The sequence below is a fragment of the Dermacentor albipictus genome, chromosome 4 (genome assembly GCF_038994185.2).
Source record: "Dermacentor albipictus isolate Rhodes 1998 colony chromosome 4, USDA_Dalb.pri_finalv2, whole genome shotgun sequence".
In the NCBI taxonomy this organism is placed as follows: Eukaryota; Metazoa; Arthropoda; class Arachnida; order Ixodida; family Ixodidae; genus Dermacentor; species Dermacentor albipictus.
In genome coordinates, this window is record NC_091824.1 from 179,855,710 (window position 1) to 179,873,285 (window position 17,576).

A 17,576-nucleotide genomic window follows, 5' to 3' on the forward strand; every position below is an offset into this window, starting at 1 on the left:
ACGAGCGGTACCCATGAAGCCACTGCGCCGCGTCGATTCCGACAAGTTGCAGGTAGCATCTGTCAACAGGGAACGATGCTGTTTAACAAGTAGCCAGTTATTGTAACCACAATGCAAGTAGAAGGCACTGTAAATAAGGAATTACTAAGCATCCTTGGCAATTTGCATTACACTGAAGATTTATCACGTCTTGTATTGCAAAGATTCTAGTACATTGACTTCTTGTCTTTTATGAAGATAGTGCTCTTGCATTTCCCGTTTTTTGCCTATTGCTGACAGGAGGTCCCACGCGACCTTATTCTGGGAAGTCGTCCTGTAAACTTACCTGCGAACATAAATAAAAATACATGATTACTCGCATGATTACTTGGAAACGGTTGCAACTAGCTATCGCCTGCTTTAGGAGCGTTGCTATGCCTACATGCCATTGCCATGAACCTACGTGCCCCACTATAGACGTTCTTCCTCCATTTTTTGCTCTTACGCTAAACGCGCCAGTTTTCATTCTTTCTCCCTTCCTTCCTTTCTTTTCTTTCTTTCCCTTCTTTCTTTTTTCACTTGCTTCGGCGTGCGCATAGCATGTGAGCTTGAAGCGTCCGTCGGCCGTCGCAGGCCTGTAGCTTGAAACGGCAAGTTATAGGAACGGCAAGGAAGTGAGGTTAAGCACACAGGTTTCCCAACGTTCTTCACCAGAGGGGAGCGGCACCCCATACAGCGATAACATTGTCTGGAGTTCAACGAATGGTTGCAGCTAGACACGCATATGCTACGCTCTCCATGTTTGGGTCAGTGCCCGTGGCTTCTCCGACGACCAGCACGGGCTCGCACAAAAAAGAGGCCCCTCCCAGCTGCCTAAACTACGATTACAAAATCAATCAGTTGCGTAACGAGAGACACATGGCTCGTCGCTTGCCGGTTTATTTTGCCCCGCCGGGCCCGCGCTCCCGAAACTGCCGGTAACAACGTGGTTGCAGCTCGCACTTAATGCGCCACGCTGCGGGCGTCGATAACTCGCCGCCCAGCATTAATCACTTCGCTCCAGCCTCGACGAACGCAGGCTGCGCATAAGTCGCCTGACGGCTTGCGGACGCTCGTATATAGGGAAGCCACTGGTTATCGCTACGGCATGGTCAGCAACTCGCGGGCAGTGGAGCTTTTACAGCGAAGCTGTGAAGGGCTATAGTTTTCCCAGTATCGTGTCCGCGTGTAGAAAAATTAGTGTTGATCTCTCTTAAGAGGTGAACGGCCTAAGCCTACTCTTCCTCCTCTTATCATTCGCCTCTTTCTCTTTCCCTCTCCTCTTTCTCTTGTTTCCTTTAGTCATTACTGCTCATTACTAAGCATTTTAGTCATTTGTAATCACATGTGATCATTACAAGCCGTTGTTACACATGTTGGTCATATATATCATAATCAGTAGTAGTCGTTACAGGCCATTTAAGTCATTATTAGTCATTACTGGTCATTACTAAGCACATTTAGTCATTTCTACTGAATTGAAATCGTTACGAGTTGTCGTGAGACATATTGGTCACTTCGTAGTCATTACTAGTTACTACAAGACATTTCAGTGATTATTAGTCATTACTGCTCACTACTAAGCATTTTTAGTCATTTGTAATCTATTGTGGTCATCACAAGGCGTCCTTAGACACGTTGGTCATATCACAGTCATCAGTAGTCAGTACAAGTCACTTCAGTCATTATCAGTAATTACTGGTCATTACTGAGCATGTTAGTCTTCTCTAATAAATTGTTGTTACAATTCGTCGTTAGAAATATTGGTCATTTCATAATCATTACTAGTCATTACAAGTCATTTCAGGCATTATTAGTCATTACTGCTCACTAGTAAGCACTTTGTCATTTGTAATCAGTTGTGGTCATTACAAGCCGTCGTTAGACATATTGGTCATTTCATAGTCATCAGTAGTAATTAAAGTGATTAGTAGTCATTTTAGTCACTACTACTCATTACTCGACATTTGTAGCCATTTCTAATGAATTGTGGACATTACAAGCCGTCGCGTTAGACATATTGGTCATTTCGCAGTCATAAGTTGTCAATACAAATTATTAGTAGTCATTATCAGTCATTACAAGTCATTATTAACCTCTACCAACCTATTATAACGCTATCATTTACTGTCATTATCAATGATGTTTCATTCTTTTATCTGTCTTTAATGTGTCTTCATATGCCGTGATGACACTTCGGCGGACACTCCGGCGTTCTGATCTGCGGACACAAACTTCACGTGAGCCTAGAAAAGTTTTCGGCTCAAAAACTATCATCATCACCAATGGCTCCAGCGTCGTTGTCTTCCACAGCTGGCTCGTTGGAGCCCCTCGGCGCTACGCATCGTGCCACTGCACCCGCATTCGTCATCGTCAGTAATTAATTAATTAAAAGGCAGCCACGTGACCAATGATTGATAAATACCTTATAGAATCGTCAGGATTTACCCAGTGGCAAACACTGGGGACGCACATTTCAACTTCGCATGTTAACCATATGTACGGAGCGCTTCGGTTGATAGTTTTGTTCTTATTGCGATAACAATAATATGGACACTCCATCCGTAATTCTGTCGTCGCCGTGATGTTCTGTATAAAGACCAACGGTGATAACCTCGTCTCCGCTCATCGTATGCGTATGTGCGAGTGCAAGCGTGCGAGAGCGAGCCGTCAATGCTGGCTCAAGGCACCGGCGAGGGGAGGGGGGGGGGGCACTTTACGCCGGTGGCTGCCACGGGTCATGGTTATATTGCGCTCAGTTTTACACAGACGATATTAAGAAAGGACAGGACGTGGACGGACGTAGCGCAAACTACCAACTGTTTACTAATGTTAAATAACGCGCTTATATACAAGGTGATATGGCGCGAGGGGGGGGTATAAAAGATATGACAAGTTCACGGAATGTGATCATAGTTCGGGTCAGGCATACATGGTTCACTGGCACCCGTTCGCCCTGGCAAACTCAACCTCAGCTTTGATAAGTGCGATGGACGGAGTGCTTACGCACATTTCTTTTTCTTTTGCTATCGCAAGCGCCTCCCATATTTCTCGCTCCGTTTTTGTTTTTGGTGTGCCAATGACTGTGGCGCTTTCTAGAAGCGGAGAGCATTTGCATTGTTTGCAATGTGCAGCCAGGTTGCTGGGTGCTGTCAGAAGCTGGCACGTGTATTTGTGCTCCCGTAACCTATCATTTAGACAGCGTCCAGTTTGCCCGATGTATACTTTCCCGCAATCTAGTGGGATTTGGTAAACAACTGAAGTTGCACATTCCACATACTTTGTCACGTGCTTAGTTTGACAGATCGTAGCACTAGTGTTTGCCTCTTTGGATCCTGAATTCACCCTCTTGCACATGCCTTTTAGTTTTTGTGGAGCGGAGAACACAACTTGAACGTCATGGCGTTGGGCTGTCTTTTTTATCCTATGTGACAAGCCATGAATGTAAGGCAACACCACGCGTTTTTTCAATTTTTCTTTTTCCTGTGTTTTCGTCTGTGTAAAACTGAGCGCAATATAACCATGAACGTTCACCAACTAGCCCCCTTCATTGCTTTACTAGCTGCCACGGGTGGTGTAGCCGCACGGGCCCTATCTTACAAGCGATCTGCGATGGGGACACAGTGGGCCAAGTGCTGATAGCTTCGTGGGCGCTGTGTTTTCGCCGATTAGTTCACAGTGAAGCGAGAGGCATCACAAAGGCTGATTCGCTCGCTGCTTCTGCCGGGCTTCCTCACTCCAGCGTCTTGACAGCGAGATTTCGCGGTCATCGAGTGAGATGTCTTCAAATTTGCTTGTGCGCGCTGGCAGCATGCTTGCTAATTTAGTTCGTAAGTTAATCTTTATAAGTTTGCTATCGCAATCGGTGCTTCGCCTTTCGGGCGAAACTGCGACGTTAGCTTATTATTATTATTATTATTATTATAGAAGTTTCTAAGCATATACCATCAACGCTTTGCTAACACTGACACTGGACTTTGTTCTAGCAATCTAGATTATTGTCCTTGCCCTTGCTTCGCTTCCAACGTAATCGCACTGACCTGCTTCTTTTAAAACCTAACGGTATCCTCAGCTGCCCCGAACTCTTCAGTTGTATAATGTTTCGTATTCCACGCAAGGTCAGCAGAGGACATAACATTTCCATGTCTGTCATCACCAACAGTGAACCCCGTCCACAGAATACAGTCTTTATAACGCTTATTTTCATGATCTCGACATTTTTCATAACTCGCTATCGTTGTTCTTTTCCGAGCTTTGCGTTGTTGTGTCACAGTTTCATACATTATTCTACTGCCCTTCCCCTCCTTCACGGAGTAAGACATTTAGGAGGTGAAACTCCCGTCAGCGCGAGCGAGCGCGGGCGACCAGATAAGGTCACAATTGTTGTATGCGCCGACGGGGCTGTATACAGTGGCGGCGCCATGCGGCGCGGCGTAGAGGCCGCAGCGACAAAAATAAAAAAAATGCAGCGCCTGGGCAGGCTGCTCCGGCGCGCTTTCAACGGCGATAATTTCTTTCCAGGCCGCCAGGCGCCGCCAGCACGATAACGGCTCCGCGGGCTTGTGACCTTTTCTGGTCGCCGCAAACAGCGGAGTATCCTCTCCTAAGCGTTTCTTGCTCCGTGCCCTTCTTTTATAGCGCCACTCTTAAGTGCCCGATCCTGCGTTGAGCCTCGGCGTCCCCCGGCGTAATTGAGCCAAAGAGCACAGCTAAGGATGAAGGTAGTGACTACAGTGACGGGGCCCGGCACTTTAACATGTGTACTACAGTGACGGGGCCCGGCACTTTAACATCTGTACTACAGTGACGGGGCCCGGCTGGCCCGGCGCTTTAACATCTGCCCTGCAGTGACGGGTCCCGTCTCCACTTTAACGTCAACACTGTAGCGACGTCAATGGCCGCACTTCTTTCAAACAGCATTCTATGCAAACAACTTCGAGCACTTCACGGCAGGCAGTGAACCTTATTAAGGTCCTAAGGAGCGACTCCGAAACTCTCTTATGAGGGAGGGGCCGCCGCGAGCCGCTCCCACGTTGGGACGGGCAGGCCGTACCTGACCGCCTCCTCTCACTCTTCCGTGGTGAGATGATCGTGGTCCCGTAACGAGGGACACCGCCAGAGCATGTGTTCTAAAGGGCAGAATGGACCTCCGCAATCTGGACACGAGCCCCGCACGGACGCGGCGTGCCCCTGTGATCTACAACGGCCGCTGCGAACCGGTCGGACGAACCGTATTGGGCGACGTCGACGAACGCGACCGATCGTGGATCGTCGGCGACGGATCCGAGAAGTGCGGCCGCCCGGGCCCAGCGTCTGCCTACATTGCGTTGCGGGTGCACGTTGTGCGGGAACAGCGAGACCGTGACGGCCTCCCGCGACCACGCGTCGAGCGCGCACCGCCTTTCCCTGACGGGTTTGACGGGTTCCCCGCAGGCGAGGAAGCGAGCCTGACAACCTGGACTAATTTCTGTGACTCAACCTCATGGAAGGTGTTGTTGACCCCCAGCTGCATGAGCTTCGTGGTGCTGGCGTCTATGGGGATGCCGAGCACTTCACGGACCGCGATATTTTATTGCAGTACTGTCCCCATTATATTTCACATCCGGACCCAACCACTAGCTTGAATCTTTTGCGTATGCACTGTAACACCTATGATGATTATAATAAATTTGAAGGTTCACTGTAATGGAAGGGGAATGATAAAAAACACATAAAAAAGGCACGGCACATGTTCCTGCTTGTGTAACGCCAGACAATGAATATTCTACTGAATTAAGAAAAAGAATCAGTGGGTCGCTTAGAGAACCGATAAACATGCAGTTCGATGAAATTTGAGAAATAATGATATTGAAGCTTCCAATACTTTAGAAGAAAAGAAAAAGAAAATTAAGACTGAATCATCGCTACGGAACATCACAAGTCGCCGTAGGCGTCGAAGACCCTAGCTATAACGAAATTATTTTTGAACAGCTCCGATAGTGTCCATGCAACAATGGTTGCTTGCGTACTGTCAAATGCGCATATGCTGCGGCATAAAGCTCAGGCACGGTGCGAAAACGTGCTCGGAGCGAAAGCGAAACATCGTGCGAGGACATGCATGCAGACGCGAAGTCGGTCACCGTGAACCCGCGCGATCGCTGCATTAACTGTTATGCTACATTTAGTTACAGAAACAGCCATCCCACCATAAGAGCATACTTCACATAGTTTTCTCGGCGATCGCTTACGTTTCACGCAAAACGGTTCGGGGGAATCGATCGCGGCGACCGCGCGCAGTGTCCCTGCCACGGAGTCCCAGCTTACTGTACGTAGTAGGCAGATAGCGTCTGTAAACCATTCTGTGCTATCTGTTTGTCCAATATTATTATTTTAAAGGTAAAATACTGCCATTTCGAGAGTACTTGCACAATTGTTCAGGAGGGCTGCCGCGTAGTATGTTTATTTAGCGCCAACGCATGTGAGGCGCTTCCAACAGATGGCGACTCCGTAATCGCCCCCAATACCTACATCGTGACGGCCCCGTCGCTGCAGTGCTGTTGTTAAAGCGACGGGCCCCGTCACCGTAGTGTAGATGTTAATGTACCGGGCCCCGTCACCGTAGTGCAGATGTTAAAGTGCCGGGCCCCGTCACTGTAGTCACTACCTTTTCTACCAAGGATGAAAGAGCGAAGGCGGAGCGCAGCCGGGGTGCAAGACGGTGAGAGCGAAGACATCGCGAAGAAGAAAGCGGTGGAAGAGGGTGCGGCGGAACAAGCGGGAGCATGAGTAGTACAGCGGAGTGGGAGAGTATGGCGAAAGAGTGAGGAGGAAAGCGGTATGCCGACGAGACGTGCTCCACGGCGGCGAGTAGACATGCGGCGAGACATACGCAGACAAAGCGCTAGCGTGGGCTTTGGACCCACTGCGCATGCGCTACTTCGCCTGTTCCGCCGCCGCTGGAGAATCCGCTCCGCGCGAACGACGCGTTCACGTGTTCACGCTTTGTTTCTGAATAATGAACGACGCAGCCGGTGCAAATCCTTCGTCTGCCGCTGCTGCTAAACGAGCTTCCCGAGCAGAGGCTGGTCGCCGCCGCCGAGAGGACCCTGTCGTTTGGAATCAAACTCTTTGCCGCCGTATATCGCTTACTCAAAACACCTAAACAGCTGCGCTAAAAATTTGCGTTAGGGAGCATCGTAATCGTCGGTGAATTTTTTCTTTGTTGTATTTACTTTGCGCTTCGTTGTAGGGGCGCCCTTCTTGTCATAAATATTATTTTCCTTCATTGTTTGTTTCACTGATATTCCCTTGCAGGTTTTTTGTTTCTTTTTGGCTTCCAATGTGGGCGTGCGCCAGCACTCAGACTTCACGGTTGTTTCAAGACATGGTGAATAAATGAGTTTATTATTATTATTATTATTATTAATATTATTATTATTATTATTATTATTATTAATATTATTATTATTAAATGTTTGTGTGTAGGTAGACGAGGCTGGCATTATCGATGACGTCCGCTACTCAGTCTCTCTGTCACTCTAAAAATGTTGCACCCTTAATGGCGTTTGCTTGTCTCATGGGTAACACCCATGCCCTTAGGGCCTTTAATATTTATAGAGGACAACGCATAAGTCATGGTTCAAGGATCTTTTCTTCCGAGAGCGCTCTATTGTCTAGCAGGTTGAGATTCGCTTGTAAAGTACGTCGTTGAGTGTCGAAAGATGGGCATGACACAGAGACTGCTCGAGTCTCATCGCACCCGCACAAACTGCACGCCGCACCGTTGGCCATTCCTATGAGGAATGAATAATAATTTATAAATGCGACGCGGCAAAGTTCTTTCGCGACGGGAGTCCGGGTGGCAGGCGAAGTCTCATGTTTGGGTCGAGAGAGTGCAAGTGTGAGTTTGTGAAACCCGGGCGAATTCCATCGTAGAAGTGTGATGGGGTGAGCAAGTGATTGAAGTGTTCGCGCAGCATCAGTTCTTGAAAGTGGTATCGGAACCCGCTCACATTTTGGTGAGTCGAACGCGCAGCTTCATCTGCGCTATCGTTCAATTCCGCAATGGCTTGACAATCATTGAAATTCAATTTGTCATTATTCTCGAGCGCGTGATTATCAGCGTGCCTTATTTCGTACACCAGCTGCTCGTAATTGTTTTGCTTTACTATTGCGCTGGAGTTTCTCGTTATGTGTCTTGCACTCTGTACAAACGGCCGCTTTCAGTGGAACCCGCCGGGGTTGCTCAGTGGCTAAGGTGTTGGACTGCTGAGCACGAAGTCGCGGGATCGAATCCTGGCCACGGCGGCCACATTCCGATGGGGGCGAAATGCGAAAACACCCATGTACTTAGATTTAGGTGCACTTTAACACTTTCGTGACTGCGGGAAAATTGGTAGTTTTAGGGTAGTCTGATAATTATTTTTTTTCCTGCCACAGGAAATGATTCATGTTGAAGTGTATGATATCAAATTGTAGAAGAAGAAATTATCTTTCTAACGGTATTAATTTCAAACAACATTTTAATTAATAATAGTACGAAAAAATTAAGCAAACGAAAAAATTGCAACAAAAAAGAGAAAGATCGATAAAAACATCAATGCTGCTTAGCACAAAAAAATATTTACAAAAATCGAAATATACATTTTCAACAAAAGGGCCATATGAAATCAGCCTGCAAATATTAGCTCTGTATCTACAACAGTTCTTCAGGTACACTAGAAAACATTAGACCTAGTGTCGTCTATCGTGCCACCGTGCGAAGCAGTTTCTCGATGAAGTGAAACAGAGGTTAGCTGCACGTTTCGCAGATTTGTTTTCTGCGCAACTTTTCTTTCTTCATAGCACAGTTTACACTTTTGAACCTAAGGTGCGCTCCGAGAGGGAACAACAGGCTCAACTGGGGGGTCCACAAAATGTGGCTCATCATATCCCAGCAGCTGGTCGATTAGTCTAACCTGAAGGCAAACTGGTTGAAGTGCAAACTTCGCGATAATTCTGGGACTTCTGGATGCTGCTGATGATGCTCGTCAAACATCATAAAGCTATTTACTACAGCTATATCGATACAGTGGAAAAACAGTGTCTTCCACCAACGCACGGACTTCATAAGAATGTTGTAGGATCCGATGAGCTGGTCAGATTTATCCGCTCCAAGCATGCCCACATTGCATTTCTTGATCAGCACCGGCTTCTTCACGGACACTTCTGTCCTCATACTCCCAACTTTCTTTCTTCGCTTTGTAAGGACGAGTTTATTCGCTGTCTGCGCGGTAGACATATTCACAACCCGCCTGTCTTTCCATTGCAAGTACAAAACATCCTGCTCCCGCAGCCATCGAACTCTGCCTTCTCTTTTCGCTTTCTTTTCCCACTGTGTGCCTTTGAGTTCACTTAGAAAGCCACGCCGATCTTTCCACATTATCCCACATGGAAGTGTCTTGCGCTCCAGTAAATGAACAAACAAAGATGTGGAAGTGTAGGAATTGGCCAAAGAAATGATGCAACCCTGATCAAGATAATTTTTGCACAGCCGCGTCACAACATCGAATGCCAAACCTTGCACGCTAGGCTCTTCGCGCTTTCCCGTGTAGACGCTGAACTCAACAGTGTACCCCGTTTCTGAATCTGCCAAAACCCATAATTTGTAACACTTTATCCCTCATGCACTGGCGAATTCCAGACCGACCTTTTGATTTCACCATTTTCTCCCCGACGGATAGGTTCCGACGCGGTTGAAAAAATAACGTGGAAGAATCGTTGATGTGCTGAAGCAGAGAGGATATGCGGTGAAGCTTGCCATGGGATGCGACGGTCGTCTTCCCTGGATCAGACACCCTCAGGAAGGAAAGCAACGCCTTGAACCATTTCCTTGGCGTCACTGTAGGCAGAAGAAGCCCGGAGAATAATCTGCATGTGCTCCAATAACAATGCAAGCATGGGACTTGCACGATTCCCATGTATACGAGAAGTCCGATGAACTTGAGCATCTCCTCTTGAGTGACTTCCTTCCGCGATCTATCTCTCGCTGTACGTGGGCTTCTCGAAAATATGCATCCACGCATACTTATTTGTGTTGTTGCATATATCCCTGATGATTTCGGCGGCGAAAAACAACAAGAAATTGACGGCTCTTACGAACCGCCGCGCAGCACTCCGGAGCGCGATACCAAGGTCCACTCCCGGCGGTCTTCATATACAAAACTCCACTCTCTGCGTGGCCGCCGGCAAATGGTCCTGTCTGAATGACATTGACACCCTGCAGATAGGAACTGTAACCCTTAGAACACGGCGGAAATCCTTACGATGCGATAACATGGTCCGAGAAGAAAGCAAAACTCACCGGCGGATACCTGTCGATGTTCCACGGCAGTTTGCTGCACTGTCGTCGTCCGTACTGAAGTACGACGAATTGAAGTCGTCTTCCGAGTTTGTGGTGCTGTGATCATCCACAAATTCGAGCCCAGATGCGTCGGAATCCGTCGAAACTCACCGTTTCCATGGAGCGGATGCGCACGACGAAAATGCCATCTCGAAAACAACGAGTGCTCGTCACCCCGACCATGCAGGCGCTTTAAAAATCCCTACACGGTGGAAAAGAGAAACACAAATCTGAACCTGATAAAATAGTCTCTCTTTAACCTGTTCGATGGCGCTAGCTGTCCTAAGCGCTTGGAGAGGCACCAAAATTCGAACTTGTACCACCGAGAACATACTGTCGACGGGAATAGGTGCGGTCACGAAAGTGTTAAAGAACCCCAGGTGGTCGAAATCTCCGGAGTCCTCCACTACGGTGTGCCTCATAATCTTAAAGTGGTTTTGGCACGTAAAACCCCATAATAATTTTTTTTTGGCACGTAAAACCCCATAATAATTTTTTTTTCTTTCAGTGGAAAATGTAATGGAGCCATATTTGCCAACTATACAAAAGCGCGCTGTTAGTGCCTTAAAACTATCTTTGGAAAAGACACGAAGTGCGAATTATTACTAGAGAGTTTACGCATGTGCTCTATCAATTATGTTTTGTGATTATGAGATGCAGTAAATTAAAGCCACAAAAGCCCTACTGCGTTTCTTGAAAGACACTGGATTGTATGATCGCTTGTGACAGTGGAGATAGCTCTGCGACTGACTGTGAATGACTGACTATTATTTTTTTCTTTTCTCTCCTTATCTGTTCTTACGTTTTCCTCCTCCCCAACTGTAGAGTAACTAACCGGCCACGTCCTTGGTTAACCTCCCTGCCTTTCCCTCTTCGTTCCTCTCTCCACAGAGGACAACAACGGAGCTCTAACAAGACGTGCAATGAGCAAAGTCGCGGTTGAAAACTATGTAGTCATTCTGACAGCCTTGGGCGCACAGAAATATCCGACAGGAGAATTTAACAGCGATAGATTTAAAACTTTATTTAATGCATTTTTTATCTCACCTGCCACAGCTGTCGTCATTTTTACTGCCTAGAAGAAGTCGGCAAACAAGATACCATCATTGGTTCCCTCCAACAATTTCGTGTAACCTTTTACATGCGAGGGTGTTAGCCATGGGACAAGCGACCACCCTCTACACACTCATAAAGGTATGAAAATGTTTAGAGTATGGACCAACAGTACATAGCAAAAAGAAGCGGGCTGATGGGCGTATGATGTACGCGAAAAAGTTGTATATATGTATGGGTCTCTTGCTCGAAATAAGGATTGTTGCAAGTTAGCGCCTGTGTGTGTCACGTCTCACTTTCGTCCTTGTCTTTTTAACGCGCTATAAGCCTCACGATGTCTTACCAACAAGCCCAAATCACTGCTTTAAAGCGGGCTGAAACAAACACACAATCAAACTGAGCTAAAAAGGCAAACAGTACATAGTGCAATGATAGGCCAGCTCAAACAAGCACACAAAAATATAGAGCAGCAACAAAGCTTGTATATAGAGGTCTTACAAAGCCCACGGAGAGTTCACATAAAGTTCAAATTAACACACTGTAGCTCACAAAACGCTACATGTGCACAGCAAGTAATGCCAATTAAAAAGCTAGAGCGGTCACCTGTAGTTCACTTCTATTTTAAGGAAGCATATTCTAAAACAATATATACAAGGTCACATCATGCGTTGGAACCAAATCAACATCAAAAACACCTCGCAGAACTTCAAACTGCTGCTCATAACCACGGAACACAGTGCATAGAGCACATGTTAAACCGCTCTAGTAATAATCCGCCAATCGTGTCTCTTCCGAAGATTCTTTCAAGGCACTAATAGCGTAATTTTGTGTAGTTGATAAATTACGGCCCCGTTACTTTTTTCCACTGAAAGCGGCCGTTTGTCCAGGGCGTAAGACACATGACCAGTGACTCCAGTGCCAATACCAAAGTGAGAAATTTACTGTTGGCGTTGGAATTTCTCGGCGTGTGCCTTGTCAGTTCTTCGCGGCCGACTCCGTTTCCTGTGAGCATCATCCATTTATCATTAGGTAACGCTGACAATCCCTCTTATACAGTGCTTTCTAAACAGACCATACAAGCTCAATACTTCCGATAAGGAACGAACCCTGCTTCACATACGGCCAGGCTTAACCACAATGCTGTGTTTTATAACGATCATTTCGTTTTTCGTTCATTATGCCGATGGCAATTGTATGTACGATCCGGGCGCACTTCCGCCATCGTCTACGCCGTATGCTGTGTTTCCGCGTGGAAGCCTGCGAGGGTGAGCCAACGATGGTTCCTCGTTCTCGCGCGCGCAAGGTGGGCAGGAAGCGCGCTATTCTTCCACCGTGCGCATAGCACTGACCGGGCGGAGGGGGTGCGCGTAGCGCGGGCCTTATCTTGAAAGCAATCTGCGATGGATACAAGCGAGAGGCAGCGCGAAGGTCAATTTGCTCACTGCTGCTGCCATTCTCCCGCACGCCAACGCTTTTACAGCGCGTGTCTGCGCTCATCGAGTGAGATGTGTTCATGTTCGCCTGCGTGCGCGTGACACCATGCTTGTTAGTTTAGAAGCGCATTCATTATGAAACTGCAGCGCGCACAAGAAACGAGACACAAAGCAAAGCGCTTGTGTGTTACCTTTGCCATGTGTTTCATTTGTCGAGCGCGCTGCAGTTTCATAATGAATAGCTACAAACTCGGCCAACTTTCAGTACTTTTACAATAGTAAGCGAATATTTACAATTTTGTAAAGCCGATAAATCTACCATCCTTACTTCGTACAGTTGTCTCATAATTTGCTATCGCAATCGATGCTTCGCCTTTCAGGCGAAGCTGCCATTTTTTTTTCTTTTTCTCTGTACTTACTTTCCGGCACAAAGCCACATCGACGCTATCATCAGGATTGGCCTTACGGTGGGACAGACGATGATGAGAAGTGGAATGAGCGAACAATTTTGGCTTGGTAATGGTTCCTGAAGTGTGCTGCGATATCCTCGGCAAGTGCTTAAATAAACGCTCTTATGCCATTCGCCGATGGTCATTTGTCTACCGCGTTTATTCGCGCGTTGGCCCGTAGAGCAGCTTGCTGCAAGAATTAAGCACTCTGGCTGATCACTGGAGCCGCGTTCGCACTCGCAGTTTTGAAAGCGCTTCGATGAATCCCAAATTACGCATACAAATCAAAACAGAAATTATGGAAGCCATAGGGGACAGATTTCAAACAATCATACTTATTCATTTAACTCATGTGACTGCGCTATGGGCTCCCTGTGTATTTATTTATTTATTTATTTATTTATTTATTTATTTATTTACTTACTTATTTATCAAGGAACCCACAGCGGCCAAGGCATTACAGTGGGGGGGGTACCAGGAGTTCATATGATACCTCTGCTCCTGGACAGTGTTATAAGTGATAAGAAAAAACGAACAAAAAAGCAAAGTCCTTAGCAATGCACACCTACAATCTACAACATCAAAAAAAAAGCATCATTTGACTCAAGCCTCACACCATCACTCGCCAGTCTATTCCATTCCCTAATGGTTTTAGGAAAGAAAGACCTTTTAAACAATTCAGTTTCTGTCGCAAATTCACGGACCTTAAAATCATGGTCAACACGGTTGGATCTATAAAAAGGCTCTTGCACAAACGTTTCGCGATCAACCCGAACAGCTGAATAATAAATAGCATGAAATATTTTCAGACGCAACTTCTTTTGGCGCGTGTCGAGCAATTCCCAGTTGAGTGCTTCCTTCGTACGCGATGCACTCTACGGAGCCCCGCGTGTGCCAGATACGAAACGAGAGGCAATGTTCTGCACCCGCTCCAATTTATCTTTATCTCTCCCAGTAGGAGGGTCTCAAACCATACGCGTATTTCATACTCGACCTCACATAGGTCTTCTATAACGCGTCCCGACATGACTGTGGAAAAGTGTTCGCATTTCAGCGAAGAAATCCTAGGGTTCTGCATGCTTTAGCAGCGGCATAATCGACGTGACGTCGCCAATTCAATGCATGAGTAAAACAAACACCTAAATATTTAAACCCGAATACCTGTTGAAACATTACATTCCGAATAACATATGGTTGCACAACAGCGTTTTCCTTTCTTGTAAACTTCGTAAGAATTGTTTTAGACAAATTCAAATTCCTATTCCATTTGACGCACCACTCTGAAATTCTGTTCAAGTCTTCCTGAAACATTTCAACATCACGGTCACAAGTGACTACTCTATAGGGAACGCAGTCATCCGCAAATAACTGCATTTGAGACACTATTCCGTCACTAATAGAGAGTTTTAGCCCAGCGGGTTTACGGCCAGCGGAGCGGAGCGGGCGAGCGGAGACGCGACTGCGCATGCGCACCACGCTGAGGCGTCCAGCGGTTTTACGGAGCAGCGTTTACGCCCAAAGCACTCCCCAGCGGAGGGTATACGCAGGGCGCGAGCGTGCGTAAGGGCGCGCGGGCGTGTATGGGAAATGCAAGACGGCAGCCGCGATCATGAACGCCGGCAGTTCTGCATCGAAGACGGCGACTGCCGCGCTGACCCGTACATTAGTACTCAGTACATTATTAACAAATAATGCACTGAGAACATGTAATATATCTTTATTCAACATTTTTTGCATAATAAAAGCAAGCGTAATTCAATTTCATTTCTCAGTAACTCCTATTCGAACCACTAGGTGGGGCAGCAGAGCGCCCCGCTCTTTACCCCGCTCGAGCGGGTGATCCGCTGGGCTAAAATTCTTTTTTCGCGAGCCGCTCCGCTGGCGCAACGGTGGAGACCGCTCCGCTCCGCTGGCCGTAAACCCGCTGGGCTAAAACTCTCTAATGTCATTCGCGTACAGCAAAAACAATAGCGGCCCCAACACGGAGCTTTGCGGAACACCGGACACAACTTGCACCCTCTGAGACTGAGTACCATTCACTACCACAAACTGCTGACGTAAACGTAGGTAATCTTTCACCCATGATATCACTTGAGGACTAATATTGTAAAAGGCCATCTTTAATTAGTAAACAGTGCGTCGCAGTATCAAATACCTTCTTGAAATCCAAAAACACACAGTCCATGCTAAGACGCCTGTCCAGTGCCTCTGCCAGGTCGTGCACAAGTTCAGTCAAATGCGTAGGTGGTGGTGGTGGTGGTGGTGATGTTGAAGCAGGCGGGGTTAGCCTGGCATACATAGCCGGCAATTGTCCCGCCTGATCCTCCTTCGAGTTGAGATCAGGGGTGTGTCACCAGCTGTCGATGAGCCCCGTGTCTCGCAGGAAGGCTATCAGCAGTCGTTGCGCTCTCTTCCTGCACGCCGCGGGCCCTCCGGGGAAAACAACGTCCTCAAAGGTCCTGTGCGTGAGACCGCTTTTTTGTAGCTTGTCGACCATCGCTTTTCTTTCTGTGTCGAACTGCGGGCATAGCCAAATGAAATGTTCGATGTCGCCAATGTCACCACAGAAAGCACAGAGTGGGGAAGCGCGAAGCCCAGTCTTGAATAACCAAGCTGGGGTGTACGCGGAGTCGGTCCTGATGCGGTATGAAAGCGTCGCTTGTTCGCGTGTAAATCCATGAGTCACACAGGATTCGTGTGGATTCTTGTACATCTCTCTAAAGTGAAGGCGGATTGCACCCTTAGGGTTTCGAAAAGCTTTTGGAGCTTTCGCTTTTGGGACACATGTCAGCGCTAGGCGTGCAAGGGCGTCAGCTTCCTCGTTTCCATCAATTCCTACGTGTGATGGAATCCACTGAAAACCTTATGCTAAATCCTTTGCTCGTTAGGTCGTCAATCAGTGCCAGAGACTGCCTTGTAAATTTCTCTAGAGGTAGGCCCCGATGTAATCTCTGTAATGCTGACTTGGAATCCGTCAGCACCACGACATCACGTGCAGAGAAGGCCCGTAGTTTCCGCAAAGCCGCGGTGATTGCGGCGCTTTCTGCTGTTGTAGAGGAAACCACGCGATCCAGTCGGCCAGACCATGACACATCAAGGGATGGTATGCAGAATGCCGCTGCACAGCTATCTGTTTGTGCGCACACCGAACCGTCTGTGTATACTTGTAGGTGGCTTTGAAACACAGTGCTCAAGTGGTTCAGCACAAGAAACTTGGCTTCGGCAGTTGAAATGGTGCGTTTCGTCGGTAGGTGGGGTACATTAAGGCTGCAGGTAACGTCCGGAAAAGACCATGGCGGGTCAAGGCGGCTTTGTTTACGCCATTGCAGTCCTAAAAATCGGAAGGTGTTCAGCGCCGCATGAAAATGTGAGCGAGTTCTTGCTCTTAGCCGTCGGAGAAGCGCCGTGCCAGCGCGTGACTCGCCCAGCCTTAATAGCTGCGTCAGCAAGGCCTGAGATGCCAAGAGGCGGAGTGGGAGAGACTCTGCCTCATTAGTGACTTTCTTGTTTGAAGCCGCCGTTGGAACTCCCATCGCCAAGCGAAGTCCCTTTCTGTGCACTGCCTCCAAGCGCTCGAATTGAGTCGCTGACGGTGATATCAGAGGGAGCTGATAGAGAATGCGGCTTGTTATCAGTGCAGCGTTCAGTTTAAGCATGGATATAGGATTGTTTCCCCAACGTACACCTGCCAATTGACGAAGTGCGTTGATTCTTTGCACTGATGCAGCCACAACACTTTCGACCGCACCACGCCAAAGTAGCTTGTTGTCGATGGTGACGCCCAGGAATCGAACATGAGTTGCACAAAGAATTGAATGCCCTCTGATATTCAGCGTCAGACGTGTTGACTTGCGTCTCACTCCCGGGAAAAGCATGAAGGCAGATTTTTCTGCTGATAAAGACAGGCCAAGCGTCGATAAGTGGCGATCGATAGTGGAGATTGCGGCCTGGGCTATCCGGGCCAAACGTTTGTGTTGGTACCCCGAGATCCAAATGCAGATGTCATCTGCGTAGATGGACATTTTAACTGCCGTCCGACCTACTTTCAGGGCATCTGGGAGGCTGGCCATGGCAACGTTAAAAAGCAAGGGAGACAGGACACTTCCTTGTGGGACGCCGAGGGAAATTCGTCGTTTGTCACTCATTACACTTCCGAGCTTAACTTGGACACATCGGTCACTGAGAAATTCATGGACGAATCGAAGAGCATTTCCAGACACGCCCACGGCTCGGAGTCCGTTGATGATGCCTGTGTGAAGCACA

The 17,576-nt window shown here is 47.6% G+C and overlaps 1 protein-coding gene across 2 annotated transcripts in view; it reads left to right on the plus strand.

Annotated features, from left to right (window-relative positions):
• The window catches only part of LOC135896262 (protein turtle-like), a 594,776-nt gene that overhangs the window by 3,764 nt on the left and 573,436 nt on the right, over positions 1–17,576 (plus strand). Inside the window, exon 2 of one of the 2 annotated variants that reach the window (XM_070537869.1) lies at positions 7,312–7,384. The exons of the other annotated variant lie outside the window; for it this stretch is intronic. The gene's annotated coding sequence lies outside the window, so the exon portion shown is untranslated. The remainder of the gene's footprint in view (positions 1–7,311; positions 7,385–17,576) is intronic. 2 annotated transcript variants of the gene reach the window in all.